Source organism: Eretmochelys imbricata, chromosome 2, assembly GCF_965152235.1.
Source record: "Eretmochelys imbricata isolate rEreImb1 chromosome 2, rEreImb1.hap1, whole genome shotgun sequence".
NCBI lineage: Eukaryota > Metazoa > Chordata > Testudines > Cheloniidae > Eretmochelys > Eretmochelys imbricata.
Genome location: NC_135573.1, coordinates 199,340,165 through 199,360,955, shown reverse-complemented (window position 1 = coordinate 199,360,955; position 20,791 = coordinate 199,340,165). Strand labels below are relative to the sequence as shown.

The following is a 20,791-nucleotide window of genomic DNA, read 5'->3' as shown; positions in this document are numbered from 1 at the left end:
AGAGTGAAAGTAGATAAAACCTGAACTTATAACATATCCAAAAAAATAAATAAAATAAAATAGTCACAACCCCCTCCACATCTTCTTATGAAAAAAATCAATCAAACAAACAAACAAAAACTTGCATGCTTTCTTTGCATATCTCATAGATCTAAAAAAGGACATGAACCCTATATTTTACCTGTACAGGTCCCCTTTAACAGAAAGCATTTTAACCAAAGCTAGGTGCACTCACAAAAGTTCTAGCTGATTTGCAGTTGTGTATTAAAGATATTTATAAATTTAGTGATTTAGGCCTTGATTCAGAAAGGTACTTAAGCACATCGATAAGTATCTTGCTTAATAAGCATCCTAGTGGGGGGCTACTGGAGATGTAAAAACATAAATAAAATAAAAGAGTTTAAATGTAAGTGGTTATTCTCGTATATGTTTTAAATGTAAATGTATTTGTTTTAAGAGCACTGGAGATACCACATGGCTTTGACATAAATTTTTTCTTATTTTTGTTTTCTGTTCTACCAATTCATGACACATTAGCTCTCATTTAAATTTCAATAAGGGAGAGTTTATCTTCCATGTTAATTTTCATCACTGCTCATTGTGCAGTCTGTAAGTGATGAACAGTTCCCTGAAATTACTTGCAGGTCATCTTGTATTACCCAGTCACTCTGTACAAATGACTAATTACAGATAACCATAAAGATAGTAATTTTCAGACAGTTTTATCGAATGTGGTAAATTTTCCATCATTATTAACTGGATATTAAAAATTACATTTTCTAAACCTCCGGCAGGAGGTGTCTGAATGAAAATTGTCAAAGGAAGACAAATTTTGTCCATGTGCCTTGTGTGTGTGCTGTGCCCATAAGTTTAGTGAAGCAGAAATAAATATGATTTGAACTGCAAATGTCACTTTATTGAATGGAGATGAGAATTACCTTAGAAACTTATATTGGCATTTGTTTTGAACTATTTCAGAGGTATTTCAGCAGGATTAATACAGCTTCAGGCTAGCTGCTTTCCTTAACCAAAGCTTTATAGATACAGAAGTTTGCTTTAAAAAGTAAATCTAACTACTGAAAAGTCATTTTCCATAATAAGGGTCTCAGAAATCTTTTATGGTGGCCAGCTAATTAGAGCTGCATAGAAAGCATTGGATGAACAAATGGAGGAGATTCAGTTATAGGCAGAAAATCAGACCCATGGTTTTGCACCAACTGAAATTTGGGGAGGTTCAAGACCTGAATCTGCATCTGAATTTTCCACATGGTCCCCATCTTTATAACTGGACAAACTAAAACCTTAGATCCAGACGCCCACATACTTTGGAGTGTTCAACACCTGAGATTTGTGGGATGAGTGCATCTCTAATTATGGGGGGAAAATTTCTGAGGTACTGTTTAATGTAAATAAAATTTAGATTGCAGGACCAGGACAATAATTAAGGTAGCAGAACCAGTTGCCTCTTCTCTTCTGAATGTTTACAGGCAGCAGAACTTAGTAAAGAGGGATGTAGGAAGGGTGAAAATCAGTCCAGCCCATTTCTGGGGACAAATTGGTTGCACAAATTCTGTAGCATATCAGCGTACTGCTGTATAAAGAGAGAGAGTGAGAATGCATATTGGCCATGAGCTTACCATGTAATATGGCACCAAAGAAGGGTAATGAAATTTTGGGATGCATAAGCAGAGGCATCATGTAATGCAGCAAGGAGGTAATAATCTCTCTCTGTTTGGCTGTGGTGAATCCACAACTAGAATACTGCCTTCAGTTGTTGACATCTCAGTAGAAGAAAGATAGTCATGAATAGAGGAGAGCTGAGAAATGAAAAATGATTATGGGGTTGGACAGACTGATTTCTGAGGAGAGAATAAGAGAGTTAACCCTGGCTTGACTAAGTGACAGCAAAGCACTTGATAACCATATAGCCATAAAGAATGAGAGCTGATGGCCGAATGCTCTTGCTATGGAGATTCCAATCAAATCGCTGCTTAGCGTTACTGGCGGGTATGTAACTACGTTAAAAGGGTAGGTATTTTTAAAAATGAAAATTCCCTCCTGTTTTTAACTGATATTTTGTAACAGAGCAAGCCCATACGGCCATTTCGGAAACTTAATCCAAAGCTTATTTTTCAACAGAACAACCCAACGAGTCCAATAATAATTAAATTTCTTCTTAAGTTTCACAAACATACTGAAACTCACTTCCCAAAAACATCATGACATATGCCTCACTTGTTCATTAGAATGATGGTTACTAGTATTACTCACTGATGATTTCATTACCTCTCCCAAGGAAACAACACACATAGGGAACTTTTTAACCTGTTCCCTTCCTTCCTCTCCCTATTGAATTATTTATTCTGTAATTAACCAGTTAGGCATCCATCGTGTTATTTTAAAGTGAATCACTATAATTGCTAGAAGTAGGGTTTGTTTGATTCTCAGAACTGGTGTTATGGGCTCATGCAATGGGCCATTTTGGAACCACAGAGAGCTACAGGTGGCTCTCTGCAAACTGCTGATGTTTTTTGTGGTAAGCTGCTTTTCTTTAAGTGATTGGATTTTTAATTTTTTAGGCATATTTATAAGGTGCACAAGTTTACTACAAAAATACATTTTTTAAATTTTTCATTCCTTGTGTCTTGGTCACATGTGACACTACTTTATTCATCTCTGTCATTTTTTCAAAGTAAGATTTTAAAAAATAAAGTAATGAAGTTACCCCCACAAGGGCATCTAGGTTGCTGTATAATAAAAACTCTGTAAAACACAAAACCCCCTTTATAATAAAACTCACGCTACTTGAAAGTCAAATAAGGAAAACAAGTGGCAAGGATCTGACACATGGGAAAAAGGAAAGGGAAAAAGTTATACGTATGGGGCCAATATCGATCACAATAAAAATTTTAAACAACATAAAAACTCAGGTATGATATAAAAGATTTTGCTCTCCATAAGCATGTCCAGCTTACTTTGTCCATCAACTTGATTTAAAGAATCAGTATGAATGCAAGGTTAAAAAGAATTAGGTCTGATCTACACTAGAAAATTAAGTTCGCTTAACTATGGCGTTCAAGGGCATGAAAAATCCACACTCCGATCAGCATAGTTAAGCCAACTGAACCCCCAGCACAAACAGAATTCTTCCATCGACCTAGCTACCGCCTCTCAGGGGTGATTGCCTATGCAAACGGGATTACCTACAGCAGTGCAGTTCTGCTGCTGTAGCATTTCAAGTGTAGAAAACCCCGCAGACATTCCAATTATGAGTAATGACTCGGACATTAGACATTCAAACCTGATTTTCAGAAAGGCTTACCATCCACAGCTCCCACTGGCATGAGTGCTGAGCACCTCTGAAAATCAGCCCATCGGCCTAATTATCAAAATGACAAGAGTGCAATGTTTGGCATCTAGATTGCATTAAATGAAATGAAATATCATTACTGAGTGCTAAAACCATGGGGATCTAGGGTATATACCTATGAAGTAAGCACATCCCTCCTATTCTACCATGTTGATCTTAATCAGCATGCAAGGGGAGCCTGCACAAAAGAAGAGGCTGCTGATACTGTGACATGCTCTCTCCTTTTCCACCAAGAAGCATGCCCGTGGTGTTCCAGCTCCTGATCAATCCCCCACTGAAATCAATGACAAAATGCCCCTTGGCCTTGGGTCAGACCCTAGATTCCCTCACCTACCTGTGGAGGAACACAGCTCAGGTTTATACCTGCTTTTTTAACTTGGGTTGTTTCCTCTCTGTGCTTTGGAGCTGCCTTTTATTAGACAGTCAAAGCATGGTAATTTTTTATCTGCAGCGTGGATCTCTGTTGCATATTCTGCTCTTGTTGGAAGTTCCATGCAGACACTGACTGCAAATTATCAATTAAGGTTTCTGAAGTCCTTTGAGGATTGTAATCTTCAGCACTGAGGAACAACTCTGAGGTTTTGTTGCTCAGACATTCCTCAAAGAGAGGCTTGGAATGTAACAGACCAAAGAACCACACACTTGATATTAATTATTAAAAAGACTGATGATCAAATCAAAATAATAATTTGTTCAGATATCAAATATGAGAAACAAATGGTAACAGTGTAATACAAATACAATGTCAAATCCAAGTCAGGCTAAACTTCTTTAATTAGAGAGTTTTACAGACTCTCATTGTCTAATCCCTTGTCCACACTAAAATTTACTTTGGTATAACTTATCTTGCTCAGGGATGTGAATAATCCACACCCCTGAGCAATGTAAGTTTTAGTAACATAAGTGCTGGTATAGACAGCGCTATGTTGGCAGGAGAGCTTCTCCTGCCGACATAGCTACTGTGGGAGGTGGAGTAATTAAGCCAATGGAAGAGCTCCTGTTGGCTTAGAGCGTCTTCACCAGAAACGCTACAGCAGTCCAGCTGCAGTGCTTCTAGTGTAGATGTAGCCTAAGTCGATCAATGAAACTGTGAACTTTTTCTGTCTTTTCATCATTTTACTCTAATGGAAGGCATTATGTAAGTCCTAAGTATTATTATTATGACTGTTATATGCACTGGACAGCTCTAGTGTGAACTGGAAAAGAAAATCTTCCCCTTAGTACTGAATCAAGTCAGGAAACTGGTAATGGTGCCTGGGACATCAGAAAACATGTTCTGTCATGAGTCCTCATCTGTGCTCCAGGGATAGCTATGTATCAGAGAAACTAATCTGTATGGCCATAAGCATGAAGGCCAACAAACCTGGGTTGTTGGGTCTCCCATATAGACTAGAATCAGAGGTCTCATTAATGTTACTACAGTCTAAGTCTCAAGTTTTAGACATTGTCCTTCCTATTTCTTTAAAAAAATAAGTAAATGAAACCATGGATGTTTGCTGAATGCATTAAATAAATGTATTTCCGAAGACAGTCTCTTCATCAAATTACATTAGGAAAACATCACATTAAAACCCTGCTGCCGTATATATATAACCCAGCAGAAAATTTATGCATTCAGTGCACTTCTGTTGTCAATGAAAACTGTGTTAATTACTATGAAAACATGTGGCTCCTGGATTTAGAGTTTGGTGTTCATTGCTGCATTTTGATGCTGCCAGACTTCTACTACCACAGTCATACCAATTTCTTCCTGACTGGCACAAATCCATGCTTCATCTAGCAGGATACCTGAGGAACGTATTATACCATCTTTCTATCTTTTCTTTTTCTGTAGTACCACTCACTACAGTATCTGATCACTGCATACACTTTACTAGTGCCTTCACAAAAGGACAGAACTCCTGGGTGCAGAGAGGAGGAGCAGATACTGCAGAATGATGCAAAGGAGAAAGGGAGACAAAGTGGGGCCAAGCGAAAAAGGGGGGAGAAAGGGACAGGAGAGAAACTGTGAAACAGGGCTAGAGCAGAAAGAAAACACCAAGAGGGAGGAAGGACAATCTTGTCATTAAGTTACTGGAATAAGATTCTGGATAAATTGAATAAGATTCAATTCTTTGCTCTGCTACAAATTTCCTACATGATCTTGGGCAAGTCAGAGGGGGCTTGATCTAATGCTCTTCCTCCCTCGCCCTCATTAGTGCAGCCCCACCATACTCCCCTTCCTGGCCTCCTTTTCCATTCCGGAAAGAGAATCCACGAACCTCCTCCGCATTCCTCTGGCTCCCTTAAAAGTATTGTATTAGGGTGTGTCCCCAAGTGGGAATTAATTACTATTTTTTTTATTATAGCAGCATCTAAGAACACCATTCAAGGATCACGGCTCCATTATGCTAAGCTTTGTACACACATGTATTAAAGATGATGGCCCACAATCGAGACAGCTTACAAACTAGGTCTCAGACAGGGCACAACAGGTGGATGAGACAGATGAGAGGAGGTGGAGTTGAGATGATGAATTAACAATAAAAAAGAGTAGCATAAAAGCCGAAATCTCAGCTCACTACTTGCTTAAAAAATGCCTCACAAAGATAATTTGTAGCCATCACCGCAGAGGGATGCGTGAAGGAGGTATTAAAAAGGGACTATGAATTTAAGAATTTTGATGAGGAGCCCTGGCAGAAAGCATAGAGGTGCCTGTGGAAGAAGCAGATAAACAGGCAATTGAGGCTGGCTGCAATATTTGGCAGGCCTTGACAGCTCACTAAATTGATAGGTCTGTAAGACAGGGTGAGGTTAGATGACGTAAGATTTTAAAAGCAAAGACAAAGTTCATGTGTTTGGTGGGGTGGAGGAAAGGAGCCAGTGAAGGGATGCCAAGATGTGACTGGAGTGACTAGCCAGGCAGCTTACGTTTTAAGTGCATTTGAGGGAAACGGCGTGGCTGGTGTCAAGGCCAGAGAGGAGGAGATTACAGTCATAGTGCAAAAATGATGAGGGCATAAATGAGATCTGGGGCAGCCTGGACAAGTTGAAAAGGCCAAATATTTGGAATGTTACATAAGTAGAAGCAGCAAGATTTGGGCACCGCGTGTATATCTGGGCAGAGAGAAGGGCCATGTTGAAGAGGATGGACCTGAGTGACTGGGAGGATGGACCTTAGTGGTAGGTGAAGGAGAAAATGAGAAGAGCTTGAGGGAAAAGCCCCATGCTACCCACTGCCTTACCTGGGTTGCTGGTTACTTCCCTGTGACTCCCCTGCTCTCCCCACTTTGCCAGCAGTGTGTGTGTTTCTCCCCCTCTCAGCTTCAACAGTAGCTGTAATCTGCTCCTCCCCCATGCAATGCTTTATGACCTAAGGGACTACTGACTAGAGCAATGAGGGAGGTGTTCCTGGCAGGGAAAAGTGAGGTTGAGTTGGGACTAGTTCCTCTCTAGAGTCCTGACTAGTGTGACCAGGTGTCTGGTTTTGGACTGGAACACATGCAGCCGAACATCTGACGACAGTCGTCAGAGAGAGAAAGGCATTCTCTGCATTGCCCGGAACACTTACACAGAGGAGCTTGAAAGTCAGGAATGAGACTTGGAATTTGACCTAGTGTTCTACAGAGCAGCCATTGCAGTGAGAAATGAACCAGAGGGACGTAATTTCAGCAATCGGTGTTGCATTTTGGACTCACAGTTTTAAAGTTCATACCTATGAAAACTGAATTGGATTAATCAAGCCTTGAAGTCACAAAGGTGTAGATTAACAAGGCCAAGTCATCAACATACAGGATGGGTGCAGTCTAGCTTCTCTCAGCTGGGGAAAAAGTATTGTGACCATCCTCCAAACAGTGAGGGCCCAAGGGCGTTTTGACGGTATGGGGAAGATTCACTCCCTAGATAGAAGGTGACGTGGTATAAGTTGCTACTTTTTCCAAGTGTTTCTTTCTTCCAGATGACATCACCTCCATCTACCCAACTTTCAGCTTCAGCCAGTTGTTCTTCATGCAGGTGCTAATTTCGGCCAGGCATTCAGAAAATTGTGACAGAGATGGTGCTATTTGCATCAGGGGTAAAGGACATGCAGACCTGGGTACAATCTGCATACTGCTGACATTAGAGACTAAGGCCTCTCACAATTTCCCCCAACAACTTCATGTAGATGTTACAAAGGACCCTGGAGATAACTGAGGAGAGACTCCTCCATAGGGGATAACTCTGGAAGTGAAGGTACAATCCATCATCTTAATCTGGGAGCATCTCAAAAGAAAGGATCAGAACCATTTCAGTCCTTTCCAGCTGACACCTGCAACATCTTGGAAATGGGACATAGCATACCATGGTCAGGAGTATAAAATGCCACAAACAGATCCCAAGTATAGGATGCACATCCTCCTTTTCAATGGACAGGAGGAGGTCACCTATTCCTGCTACTTTAGAACTAGCCAGTTTAATAAGAGTTAATATAGGGACCTAGTTTGTATTCTCCCCTATCCATACCCAGTTCTATAAAATGAAGAGAAACAAAAATGAGACACAGGAAAAATAAATTTTAGAGGATGACCAGTGGTGACCCACTAAGTAGAGAACTGGACTGGGACCCAGGAAACCAGTTCTGCCTCTTACTTCTCATGTTTGTTTGGGAAGTCACTTATCTTTACTGCATCTCAGTTTCCCCACCTGTAAAGTGAAGATGATAATGCTCATCCCTACTTTCCTAAAACAATTGATTACATCTATAAATAAAGTGCTAAGTACTATTATAATTAATAAACATACTTAGGAGTTGTTCTTGACTCAAAACATAACTTTATATCACGTCTGGGCTGTTTGGTCTATTTTCATTATTTGAGGAATTAGTTTCTCATAATTTGGCATAGATATTTTAAATTGATTTACTACATTTGGGCTTATTTCTTACACTTAGATTTTACTGCATTGATTTTAATTCCATTTTACAGTTTATTAGTATTATGGGAGTTAGGTCTCTTTATGACACAGGAACAGAGTAGCATGACAATTCAGCAAACATCACTTTTATGGACTAACCAAATGCAACAAATTATTTTTTGTTGCCTCCCAGAACCACAACAAGCAGCCAATTTGATATTTAATAAGGAAAATCACAAATGGAGATATTACTTCATGGCAAGATACTGATGTAAAAGATTGCAAAAGCCAATGGTGGAATTTTCCTGGAAAAGTCACTTTATGGAGGTTTCTGAACTGTTCCCGTGTGTGAGTCTGAAACAAACATGTTTACTATATAAACCAGATAAGCAGAACCATAAAAAGCAAGAAATAATACATAGAACTGAAGGTATTGACAAGATCACAGAATATATTTTTAAAATATATTAACCCCTTCATCTGTGGTAGATATGTGTAACCTCCTGTGCAAAAGGAATTTTGTGATCTTGGGACTTAACTTCTTCATAGCTCCATTATGGGGAGAAACGTTGTTTGGTGGGACAAGCAGGGAACTGTGAGTCAGGACTCATTGGTTCTATTTCTCATTCTGTCATTTACTAGTTATTTTGGTCATAATTCTGTAATCCTTTTGGCTCCATAAGATGGCCATAATACTCACTGATCTCTGAGGGGCGTGGTGATGCAAAATTAGTTAGTTTTTGTGAAGCAGTTTTGAGATCCAGACAGAAAAAGCTCTACAAAAGGGCTTCGTATTAGCATTTTCTTTGAGCTTTGTCCACAAACAATGTACTTTTTAGTAACTTTGGTTTTTAGATATCTTTACCATTCTCTTCACAGTGGAGAGTTCAGTTACTGCATGTATCAGAAAAAAATATCAGTGCATGCACAACATCTACAGCTATATATTCCAGGATCCATGTTGTGCGACTGCTCTAGTTTACGCTCAGTAAAGTGTAGGTAAGTATAATCCAAAAGGCCGGGTCAAGAAAATCCTGACTAGAAAAGCAGGAAGCCCTAGCTCCTAGATTCATGTGAATATGTAAGAATCTCAGCTTTCATTTATAAAATCAAAAGTTTCTAGCCCTCATGGTGGTGGAGAAAAGCACACCCTCCGAAAGGTAAAAAAAACAAAAAACAAAACCCAAAATTATTTTAAAGAATATCGTTATTTTGAAACCAGTCTCATGATTTTTGTGGCTTCACTCATGATTTCTGAATGCCTGATGTTTAGAGTCCGGGAGCATTAATTGTGTTTTGGGTCCTACAGAAATCTCTTCTCCCATAACATATGTGATATTGTGATATCATTGCAATCAACCTACCTGCTGGAATTCACAACTGTACTGCCATTTATATTTCTTGTTATTTTACCAAAGTTACATGAAGGAACAATGCAAATTAATGAACTTTTCCCATATTCAGTGATATTAGTCCATGCTGAGGAAAGAGTAAGAGTCTGATCCTGCAAAGACTTAAGAACCTACTTTACTTTAAAGCTCCTGAGTAGTCACAGTTAATTAAGTATAACCTTAATGGATCTAGTCATGTACTTACAATTAAGCATTACGTTTAAGCATTTCCAGGCCTAAGGCCTAAGATACACTGTGAATTTTGCAACCAGGAAACCTGAGTTTAGAGTGGTTTTATCTGGGCAAAATTATCATTGCAAATGAGCTTATTTTCATTTTTTTCCAGGCAAAATAAAGATTATTACTGATTATTATTATTGTGAATCATAAAATGTGTGGCTGAGTAACTCAGTGAACAAAACATTCTAGTTTAGAAATATAAGCTAAAGTGAGGTTTAATTTTCTTGTGCACAGTAGCAATCACAAACTGGGCATCAAATTCAATATATATCTTGGCCAGAATTTCTCAGTATGGGCTTGCCCATGCTACTGCACTGATTGATGCTAATAAATCCTGACCCACAAAAGCAAGGCCTTTGAGTTGATCTATTTAGCTTTTATTTAGTTTATATTTCTCTGTATTGATTCTATTCACCATTCAAAATGTTACTGTATGTCACATTGGGAAGGCAGGGTTGGGCTGGATAATTGTGGTGGTCTCTTCTGGCCTTGGAATCTGTTCCTCTCATGTTCATCTCCTTATTTCACAAAATACAAGGAGAGCAGAATTGCCTGCATTGCCCCCAACATGCTCATAACTCCCGCAACTCTGCCATAAGACAATGTCGATAATAAAATTTCATGCTTCAGGGCTTCAGCTGATCACCTGCAGGAGTCAGGAAGGAATTGTGTTCCCCAATGCACAACTGGACAGCTGGGATTTCCCCCTGCCCCCCACTTTTCTCCAAAGTATCAGAGATTGGCCACAGCTGGAGATGGGACACCAGACAGGCTGGACCAATTCTCTGAGGCCATATAGAAAATCCTCTTTTTTACATGCCTGTCTGGTGGCTCTTGCTCACATGCTCAGGGTCAAGCTGATTGTCACATCTGGGGTCGGGAAGGAATTTTGCTCCAGTCAGATTGGCAGGGCCCTTGGAGGTTTTTCACCTTCCTCTGCAGCATGGGGTGTGGATCACCTGCTAGGATCCTCCCAGTGCATCTTACCTAATCAGTGGCCTGTCATTTCAGGAGGTCAACCTAGATGATCTAATGATGCCTTCTGTCCCTATTTTAGGGGTATGTCTATGTGCCAAAAATAACCCCAGAGGCAGTAAGTCTCAGAGCCCAGGTCTACAGACTTAGGCTCATGCTACAGCACTAGAAATAGCTGTGTAGATGTTCTGGCTCAGGCTGGAGCTCAGGCTCTGAAACCCACTTACTTCCCTGGGCTTCATAGTCCAAGCCTGAATGTCTACACATCTATTTTTACCACCTGTAGACCTGGGCTGAGAGACTTGCTGTGTGTGTTTGTTTGTTTGCCATGTAGACACACTCTGTGAAAGTGTATCTAACTGCTGCATCTCACAAGGCCATTTCTCTGGTTCATAATAACTCAGAAAGAAATAAAGAGAAAAAAAAAACGTAAAACTTCAATTAACATGTGGGTTTGACCCATAGATTCTGTCACTCTTGCTTGTGTTGAGTAGTACCTCAACCCACAAGGAGACCCACTAAAATCTACTCTTTGAGTAAAGCATCGCTCAACATAAGTAAGCCTGGCAGAAAACGAGCCACAAGGAAGGATAGTCGAGAGGTTAGGGAGCTTGCCTAGGATTTGAGAGACGTGGGTTTAATTCCCTGTGTTGCCACAAACTTCCTGGGTGAAGCTGGCCATGTCATTTTAAGACAGTCAATAGTCAATAAGGCACCTAGTGGGATTTTCACAACTCCATAGGTGCCTAAGTCCCACTGAATTCAGTGGGAGTGAGGTGCTTTCACAAATTCCACTAGGTGCTTATCTGCACCATTAGGCATTTAAATACCACTAAAATGTGCCTCAGTTCCCATCTCTAAAATGGGCTTGGCAGGTTTCATTGTAAATTGTTAGTCATCGGTAAACACCAGTTTCACTTGACACACAGAAAATGACCCAAAAATATATATATCCATCAATAACAATCAGCAAGTGCAGGCTCCCTTGCACCTGCAGGCATCGGGTGTCATCAGCCCCATGGTTATGCACGGAGCCCACTGGCTCACTCCTGGGCAGGAGTGGGGGGCCCATCCCTGGACAGGAGCCATTCAGCAGCACGGTGGCCTCCTCCTTGCAAGCCCTGGCTGGGGGACTTGGTGCCAGTGGGCCAGGACTGTATGCTCCCCTGCACTTCCCGTCTGGGTGTCTTGGGCCTCACAACTATACAGAGAGCCCCCTGCAGCCCCATTTTCAGCACTGCCCTAGATCCAACCTAGCTCCACCTTAATTTCCTGCAACTAAATCGTTAAAAATAAAAAAACCCTAAAAATAAAAATTTCTATTAATGATTGAAATTACAAAACAATAAAAATTGAATTCCGCCAAGCCTAAAAATGATGATTATAGCACTGCACTTCCCTGCCCTAAAGGAATGCAGTAAGGGTACATACATTAAAGTTTGTGAGGTATCCTTTCATGGGCAGTTATACGTGGGCAGGCACAAATCTGCACCTTTGCAAATATGCAAAACTGGAGTCTGGGTTGATGACTTTAAAAAAATAAAATTAGGTGCTCAGGGCCAGATGATACACAGTGCAGATATGATGGTACAGTAGCTCCAGGATTTGGCTGAAATATATATTGGGCTGACAACAGCCTCCTTATCTAACTGAGGATCTTTTAGTAGGTTCCTGTCCTCCAAAAGGTCAAGTCTCTGGCTCTACGTCCTCCATTGGCATACAGTTAAGAAATGGTTCACAAGGAGTGTAGTATCACCAGACACGGGGAGAATCAACACAAAAACAAGCCAACCTTGTCACATCTTAGAAAAATGAGAATCTGATACATTTTGAGCATGACCATAGCTGGAATAATTTGCTTTCTTCAATATCTGCTGCACTTTAGTTACTAGGTACCAATTGGGCTACATTTGTTGCTTTTTCTGTCTATCAGCCAAATCAGATATCAAAATGTAAAGATTTAGCACTGAGGAACATCATGTACACCCCACACATGCCTGACTCGAGAGCCATAAACCACTGCATAAATTCAAGGAGACACGAATGCATTATTTAAATTTGAGAGAGCTAATCTTGGTTCAGTATTATTCATGGGTCCATCCTCCTTTGATCAGCACTCTGCCATTGTAAAATGTAAGACGCATCTCTAGATATAAATAATGTTCTTTAGGCAATAATCTTGCACTGGTGGAGGGATGGTTAATATGAGCTAACAAAACTCAACAAATCTTTTTCGTCTCAGGCCCTGATTCAGTGTAGCCTTTAAGCACATGCTTCAGTCCATGCCTATTCAGAAAAGCATGTAAGCACGTTTAACCATAAACATTATAGTAAAAAGGGCATAAGACATGTTGAAATGCTTTGTTGACAGGGATGGTATGCTGAACCTGGGCCTATATTCTGTGATTTTTAATGAAACATACTGTATATTTGACAGTTAATCTGAAACTTTTAAAACTTTGTAGTTCTGGGGTGCACACACACATATAGGGTTTCCCCTCCTCACTGTTTTACACCATATGTCACTGAACACAATACACTGCTTATCCGAAAGCAAGATAGAATGGCATCATTTTGGAACATGATTCGTGGATGAAAGTGAAGTGACAAGCATGTTACACACACAATTTTGGGGGGCTCATGTCATACATCAGCAGTTTCATACCTGAAATTAGAAAAATGCAATAGCAGGTTAGGTGACATTCTACAGCCTAAAAGCATGTGTGACAAGCCTCTCACCTCACTTACGTATTTGTAACGTGCTACAGAATGTTTCATCATGACTGCATACCAGGGCCGGATTAACTTTTTGTGGGCCCGGCGCCAAACATATATGTGGGCCCCCATGGGGCAAGGTGCAGGGGGACAGGATGGTCAGTCTCCAGAGTGAAGGGCGGGCTGGGGGCAATGAGGCACAGTGCGGCGGGAGCAGCCCTGCTCTGCGCAGCCCAGCAGGAGGGCACTGTTTACGAACCTACAGCTGCCAGACGCACACTGGCCTGCCCAGCCCTGTAATGCCAGCATGCCCCTTCCCCTTGAGGGCGGGCCCGCACCTCACCACCCCCTGCCCAGCGCCCCACCCTTATGCCCAGCGCCCCCTCGCGCAGAGACCTCCACCACAGATCTCTATGCCCAGCCCTCACCCCTCCCAGAGACCTCCCCCGTTGGCCTCCCACCTTACCCTGCACACCACACCGCTTGTCTCCTGTTCACAGACCTCCCCACTGCCCACCACCTTCCTCACAGTCCCACCATCACAGCTGCACCCCATATTCCTGAGGGGTGGGAAGAGGCCAGGCAGGAGCAGAGGCTTTGTGGAAGAGGCGGAGCAGGGAAGGGGGCAGCTTTCCTGGTCGGCTCAGCTGGCTGGGGCCCCTTCTGACTCTGGGCCCGGTGCCATGGTGACACTGGCTCCATGGTAAACCCAGTACTGCTGTATACTATTGCATATATGAAATTGCTGGACCATATAGTTTAGTTTTTGGATTACCCAGAACTGTCATACACTTGCAAGTTGACCAGCTGTCCCCATTTATCAGGATTGTCTTTGTTTCATGGGACTGTCCTGGTTGATTCTAATGAAACATTGCAATTCTTTATCCCTTCCCACTTTACTTTTGAAGTCAAGTTCATTGCTACCTCTCTCCTAGCCTGATGTGCCAGCCACAGTCCATCTCTCTCTTGGTGCCCAAAGGAAAACAATAATTGTGGGATTCACATACTAAAAACTCATTGGGATCCGTATTATATCAGAAATACCATTACATAAAAGTATTATTGTTAGAGAACCATACTGTAAATAGTGACAATACCTATATTTAGAGGAAGTTAAGAGGCAAGCAGCACTACTCACACACAATTGTACCGTATGTATATATAGCTATCTATCGTACATCATCACTATAATTTCATTACACAGAAAGTAAAATAAAATATCTCCATTGCTGCCCAAATGTATGTTAATAATACATAAGCTATTAGTAAGTATATTTCTGAGAGTTTTAATAGTCAATAGCTGTAGCCCAAACAAGAAATACACATCCATTTTCCATTTTCTTTTTCTTTATTTTGCCAACATGATTTCTAATAGTAAAGGAAATTCTAACACAGTTCTAGAAACGAATTACAACTGATCTTCATCGACAAATTCAAAATAACTTCATTGATATTAGATAAATGTCATTTTTAGAACACTCAGGGCTTGATTCAAAGCCCACTGAAGTTAGTGGGAGTCATTCCAATGACTCCAATTGATTCTGGATCTGACCCTTACTGTGAGAATAGGCATATGTAACAAATAACTTCTAAGCCAAATTTTTGACTCATTTCCTGATGTTCAGTTCATATTCAAGCCAATGGAACTGGGTCTAAGACCAGAATTTTTTGTTTAATATGCAACAAATGAAACATTAATTGTGAAAAACTGTTATTTTAAAAAGTAACAAAGTGTTTTCCCTTCAATTTCTGTTTCTTCCATTACACAACATTCTTTTGTTTTTTAATCTATTCCCAGTTAGAATACTCAGAAAAACCAATGATCGCCTCACAGTTATTATCATTTATGTACTGCATAAATGTTTTTCCTGTGAAAGCTTAGGTAGCTCCTGATCAGAGAGACAGAGCTGCAGAAACAAATATTGCTTACAAAAAAGGAGGGTTGCTGACCTTGGTCAACAAACTGGCAAAGGCTTGGGTATGTTGCAGATAAGGGAGATGCTGTCTCCATAAGTCAGACAACCTATGAATGTGAATTAAAATATGGCAGTACATTAGGGGAAATAAAAAAAAAAAAAGGAGCTATGCTAAAAAAGTCAACAACCTGGAAAAGAAAGGGGAATTCCTGTAATTTCTCAAGTGGAAGGAGAAGACAGGAGAAGAGGGACAGGGGCGTTGCTCCTTGTGGAAAGCATTTATTAAAACCCTCTGGAATCAACTTCTCACAACAAGAAGCTGTTGACCAAGACAACCACTAATATGGCTTAAACCCATAAACAATGCCTAGCATACCTCCCCTGGCTCTCTTTAGGGTGTTTCTGAAAAAAAATTTTTCATCTAGACTCTGCTGGACTGATTCTCCACTGCCTTTCACTGTGTATGGTCATTTACATCCATGCAAAGTGGGCGTGAAATGCTACAAAAATCAAAAAGGTTGCACTTACACCCAGTTTGCACGGGTGCAAATAGCTAGATGAGGCATACAGCCCTGGAGAATCAGACCCTTTATAAGAAGAATCTAGGGCAGTCTAATAACAGCATTTATTACCATTTTTCTTGTTTGATATAATGAGAGATTATAACAATTAACAACACAACAGACTCTTTGTAATACTCTCTCCTTATAAAGGAATATTTAAATATAATGCCAGCTTGTTACAGGAACATGGTAATAAGCTCTACTAGAGAGAAGACCATGCCTCAAAACTTTAAGAGATCTGTACATCATTCAAATAGCAAACAGGCAGAAAGAAGAACAAATTACTGCAGGAGTGAAAATCACATCTTCTAAGCTAAATGAAAGAGAATGCATTACAGGTATTGTATATTGGGAATTTTACAGTTTTTGGGAGAATTTGTGACAAAGGAGTACACAGGTGAAATCATTTTGTTTCCTTTTTTAAAAAGAGATTCTGAAATTAAACAAAGCAGATAGGAAGATATTGCACTGATTTCATGAAGTATATCATGATGCAATTCCACTGTAGGCCAGATCAGGGATAGTGCCTTTGCTTAAACCCTAGAAACAGAAATTATACTTCTCTGGATTTTGGATCCAAAACTCAAATCTCAGTTTGGATCCAGATATGACATTCTGTAACTGGACACCAACAAAGTTGAGGGATGTTCCAACCTGTTGTTCCTGTTCAGAATGATTATCCAGCTCCCAACCATTATATAAAATGTGTATGACTGTGAAACTGCTCTTGAAGGAAGTTACATTTCTGTGTATTTTACCACGAGCCCTTGATGAGCTGAGGATTATCTATTTCTCTCAATATTTGTTCACAGCTGATGCCATGTAAGCTAACTCTGAGATGACTTCTATTAAAGAGAGGGGGAGTCAAACACACGAGGTGCAGAATGTCTCCTGGGAAAGACTGAGCACTCTGACCTTGTACTGAAGTCAAGGGAATCAAGGGAACATAGTCCCTCCCAGGAGGAGACAATTAAGGAGGGACTTGATTGAGGCAATTCTGCAAGGCACTGAGGGCTAGATTCATGAAAGGGCTTAAGTGCCAGGTACCTAAATACCAGAATAAGGCCCCACTGGGATTCCCAAACCCCTATTCAGCTGCCCCCAAACCTTATAAGCACCTAAACTTGCTCAGCACCTACATTTTCATAGTAAAAGTTCCCTAGGCACCCATGTTTTTTCTTCTGAGCATGGGCGGTAGGTAATGGAGGCTGGGGGAGGCTAAACCTCCTCAAACCTCCGCTAATGCTCCCTGCCACAGCTCCAGGGCCAGACTGTGACTAGGCTCAGAGCTCCTCTGGGTGGCTTAGGCTCAGGGCTCAGCCCCAGCTGGCTGGCTGGGGCTCGGGGCTCCTCCGGACTGCTCTGAGCGCCGGCAGGCCAGCTGGGATTTGGGGCTGCTCCGTGCTCTGGGTGGCCTGGGCTCAGGACTTGACCCTGACTGTCTGGAGTTCGGGGCTGCTCCGGGCACCAGTGGGCTGGCCCGCGCTTGGGGCTGCTCTGGGTGGGGTTCAGGGCTACACTGATGGGCTGGCCAGCGAGAGCGGGGGGACCCAGAAGGGCCAGAGTGGGAGTGGGCCTCAGACAGAGTGGGGCAGGGCAGGGGCTAGCCTCCTCAAACGGGGGGTGCACAAACCGCCCATGCTTCTGAGTATGCATACTGCAGCACCATACAGACGCTTAAGCCTCAGAGCACTGCATGAACTGGGGAGGAGATAGGTGTCCCTCTGCCTAACCTGCCTGTGGGGACTAATTTGGTAAGTGTTGTTAGGATATAGATATTCAGGCCTGTCTGCAAAGGCCTGTACTTTAAGAATTTAGGGGTATTCTTATCACTTGGCTAGTTCTAGAGGTATAAAAGAAGAATCAAAATCACTGTCTGCTGGTGTAAGGGCCTTCTCTTACTGTGACAGTCTGAGGCCCTGTGCTTAGGCGAAGGCCTTTGGCTAAGCAGCAGAGGCAGCCATAAACTGGGAAGCAAATGGTCACATCCTCACATTCCAAACTAGTCACACTGAAATAAGGTGCTATTCGGCTGTTAGGAATACAATCCTGTCCTGATAGTGCCTGTCACCTCCAGAGAAAGGGAAGTGCCTAGAAAATGTAAAAGAAAACTTAGTTTGATAGCATCCTGTCTGGCAAGAACTCATTTATCAATAGCTGGGATGTGAAATCCTCACTTCTGTATTGTTTTGTCATTATAGTTCCTACTTTGCTATTGTTTGTCTGTATAATCTCTGTCTGGTTCTGTGATTGTTCCTGTCTGCTGTATAATTAATTTTGCTGGGTGTAAACTAATTAAGATGGTGGGATATAATTGGGTACATAATCATGTTACAATATGTTAGGATTGGTTAGTTAAATTTCAGGAAAATGATTGGTTAAGGTATAGCTAAGCAGAACCCAAGTTTTACTATATAATCTGTAGTCAATGAGGAAGTGAGTGGGTGTGGGGAGGAGTGGGGGTGGGTGAGGGAAATGGGAACAGGGAATGGGGGTAAGGAAATTGCAATCATGTTTTGCTAAAGGGGGAAATGGGAACAGGGAATGGGGGTAAGGAAATTGGAATAATGTTTTGCTAAGGGCAGGAATGGGAACAGGGACACAGGTGTAAGGCTCTGTGGTGTCAGAGCTGGGAAGGAGGACACTAAGGAAGGAAACTGGAATCATGCTTGCTGGAAGTTCACCCCAATAAACATCGAATTGTTTGCACCTTTGGACTTCGGGTATTGTTGCTCTCTGTTCATGCGAGAAGGACCAGGGAAGTAAGTGGGTGAAGGAATAAGCCCCCTAACAAGTGTGCTTAGACCTCCCCTACTGGATTGGGCCGCCCTAGACAAGTTTACACAAAATCGCTGTGAGAGAGGGAGGAAAAGGACCTCCTGCACAACTTTTAGCCCAGTAATTAGGGTACTTCCCTGGCATGTGGGAGACTCCAGTTCAAGTCCCCAAGGGCATAAAGGGGTTTGAAGAGGGATCTGCATAGATGTCCACCACCTCTCAGGTGAGTGCCCTAACCACTATGCTGTGGGATCTGGGGCTCCCGCAGTCTCTCCTGTTGAAGCTGTTCCACTGTGAATAAATCATTTTTTAAAAGTCACTGGGCAAAGCGGCTGGATCCTGGGTCTCCCAGGTCCTATGTGAGTGCTTGAACCTTCAGGCTACAGAATCATTCTCATGCTGTGTGTGCTCTTGCATTCTCTCTCACCCAATGATTCTTTCATTATTTAGTCACAGTGTAACTGCTTCAGTAAGAGAGACTGAGTGAGGCCAGCACCAGAAAACCCCATAACCTATCTTCTGTCAGTTCATGCATCACGCTGGAGCTTAGGCATCCAGGCACCAGGCTGCGGTGTGCAGGCCCAGAGACAGATACATAGGTGCCTAAGGAACATTTACTGCTAAAGTGTAGGCAGCAAGCAAGTTTATGTTCCTAAAGCATTCTGGGGCAGCTGAGCAGCGGTGCTGTGAATCCTAGTGGGGCCTGATTCTGTGATTTAGATGCCTAAAGTGGCAGTTAGGTGCCCAAGTCCATTTGTGAATCTAGCTCATCCTCTGTTACCTCTGCACTTGGATTGATTCTGAATTGCAAATAAATCCTTTAACTTTTTTTTAATAGAGATTTCTAGCCTTGGCCCTACAGTGGTTTGACTTTGGAATAGCACTGCATTACTTAATATGTTCTAGTTTTCTTACTCCCTTCCCAAATTTCCAGTACGTGTCAGTCCTACCATTGAATATAATAGGTTCTCTAAATCTTTGCAATATTTTGTACCAGGTCATGTGTTACTGAACAAGACATACTGGCAATCTAGACAACTGTCTATAAAAGTTACAGTGTGTTGAGATGTCTTGCCCATTTCTCAGAGACTTAAGACATGAAGTCCACCACTATGTGATGTGGGTGCAAAGACTGAAAAGTAAATAAAAAAGCCTTTGGTGGTAGTGTAGTGCTAGGAAGTCACAATAAACATGCAAGTGGAAGGGAAAGGAAGCCTGCTTGAAGTTTCCCAGAAGCTATTACAACTGATGGAAAGATAACCATTCAATACCATAAAAATGGATAATACTTTGCACATTATACCATCTCTGTGACCTACATAAGGATCTCTGCACCACTGAAGCCAAATTTAAGCCTTGAGCAAGGGCTTATGAGTGGTTTCATGGGGTATAGGGCTTTGTGGGGACCCCACTACATTAGGGTGAATTTCATTCTCTGTATATAAATATTAGCTCTGATCCTCAAGGATTTGCTTGGTCCACCCATATGGACCCAGTAGCAGGACAGGGGCAGTTGTAACTTTTGCAATTTGTGTTGGAGGGATGGCAGGTAGGCTTTTAGGGAAGGGATATGGTAGAAAATGAAAGTGAAAAGGGCCTACCAGCTCCTGGAGGAATCCTGGTATGTTCCTGAATATTTTGACCTGTCTAATTTTAAATGACTCATGCGCTGAGTCGTTCACTCCCCCGCACAGTGCGATAGATATAATGTAAGCTGAATATGAGGAGATATTTCCTTTGCTTAATTTCACCCCATTACCGATACTCCCTTCTTTCTATTTGCATCCTTTGAATACTAGCAGATGTCTGATTTCATCTCCACAAGTTATGTCAGGATTTGTTGACATGGGGATATTGATCAATAGCTTTTCTGGAATAACTGTTCCATTATAGCTGCTCTGGAATAGCTCCCTGTTTGGACACTATATTCCAAATAAGTGATTATTCCAATATAAAATCCTTTTTATCTCA

At 41.6% G+C, this 20,791-nt stretch overlaps 1 protein-coding gene across 1 annotated transcript in view; it reads right to left on the bottom strand.

The window, feature by feature from the left end:
* Positions 1-20,791, bottom strand: part of THRB (thyroid hormone receptor beta) — a 289,369-nt gene that overhangs the window by 88,433 nt on the left and 180,145 nt on the right. The gene's annotated exons all lie outside the window — the stretch shown is intronic.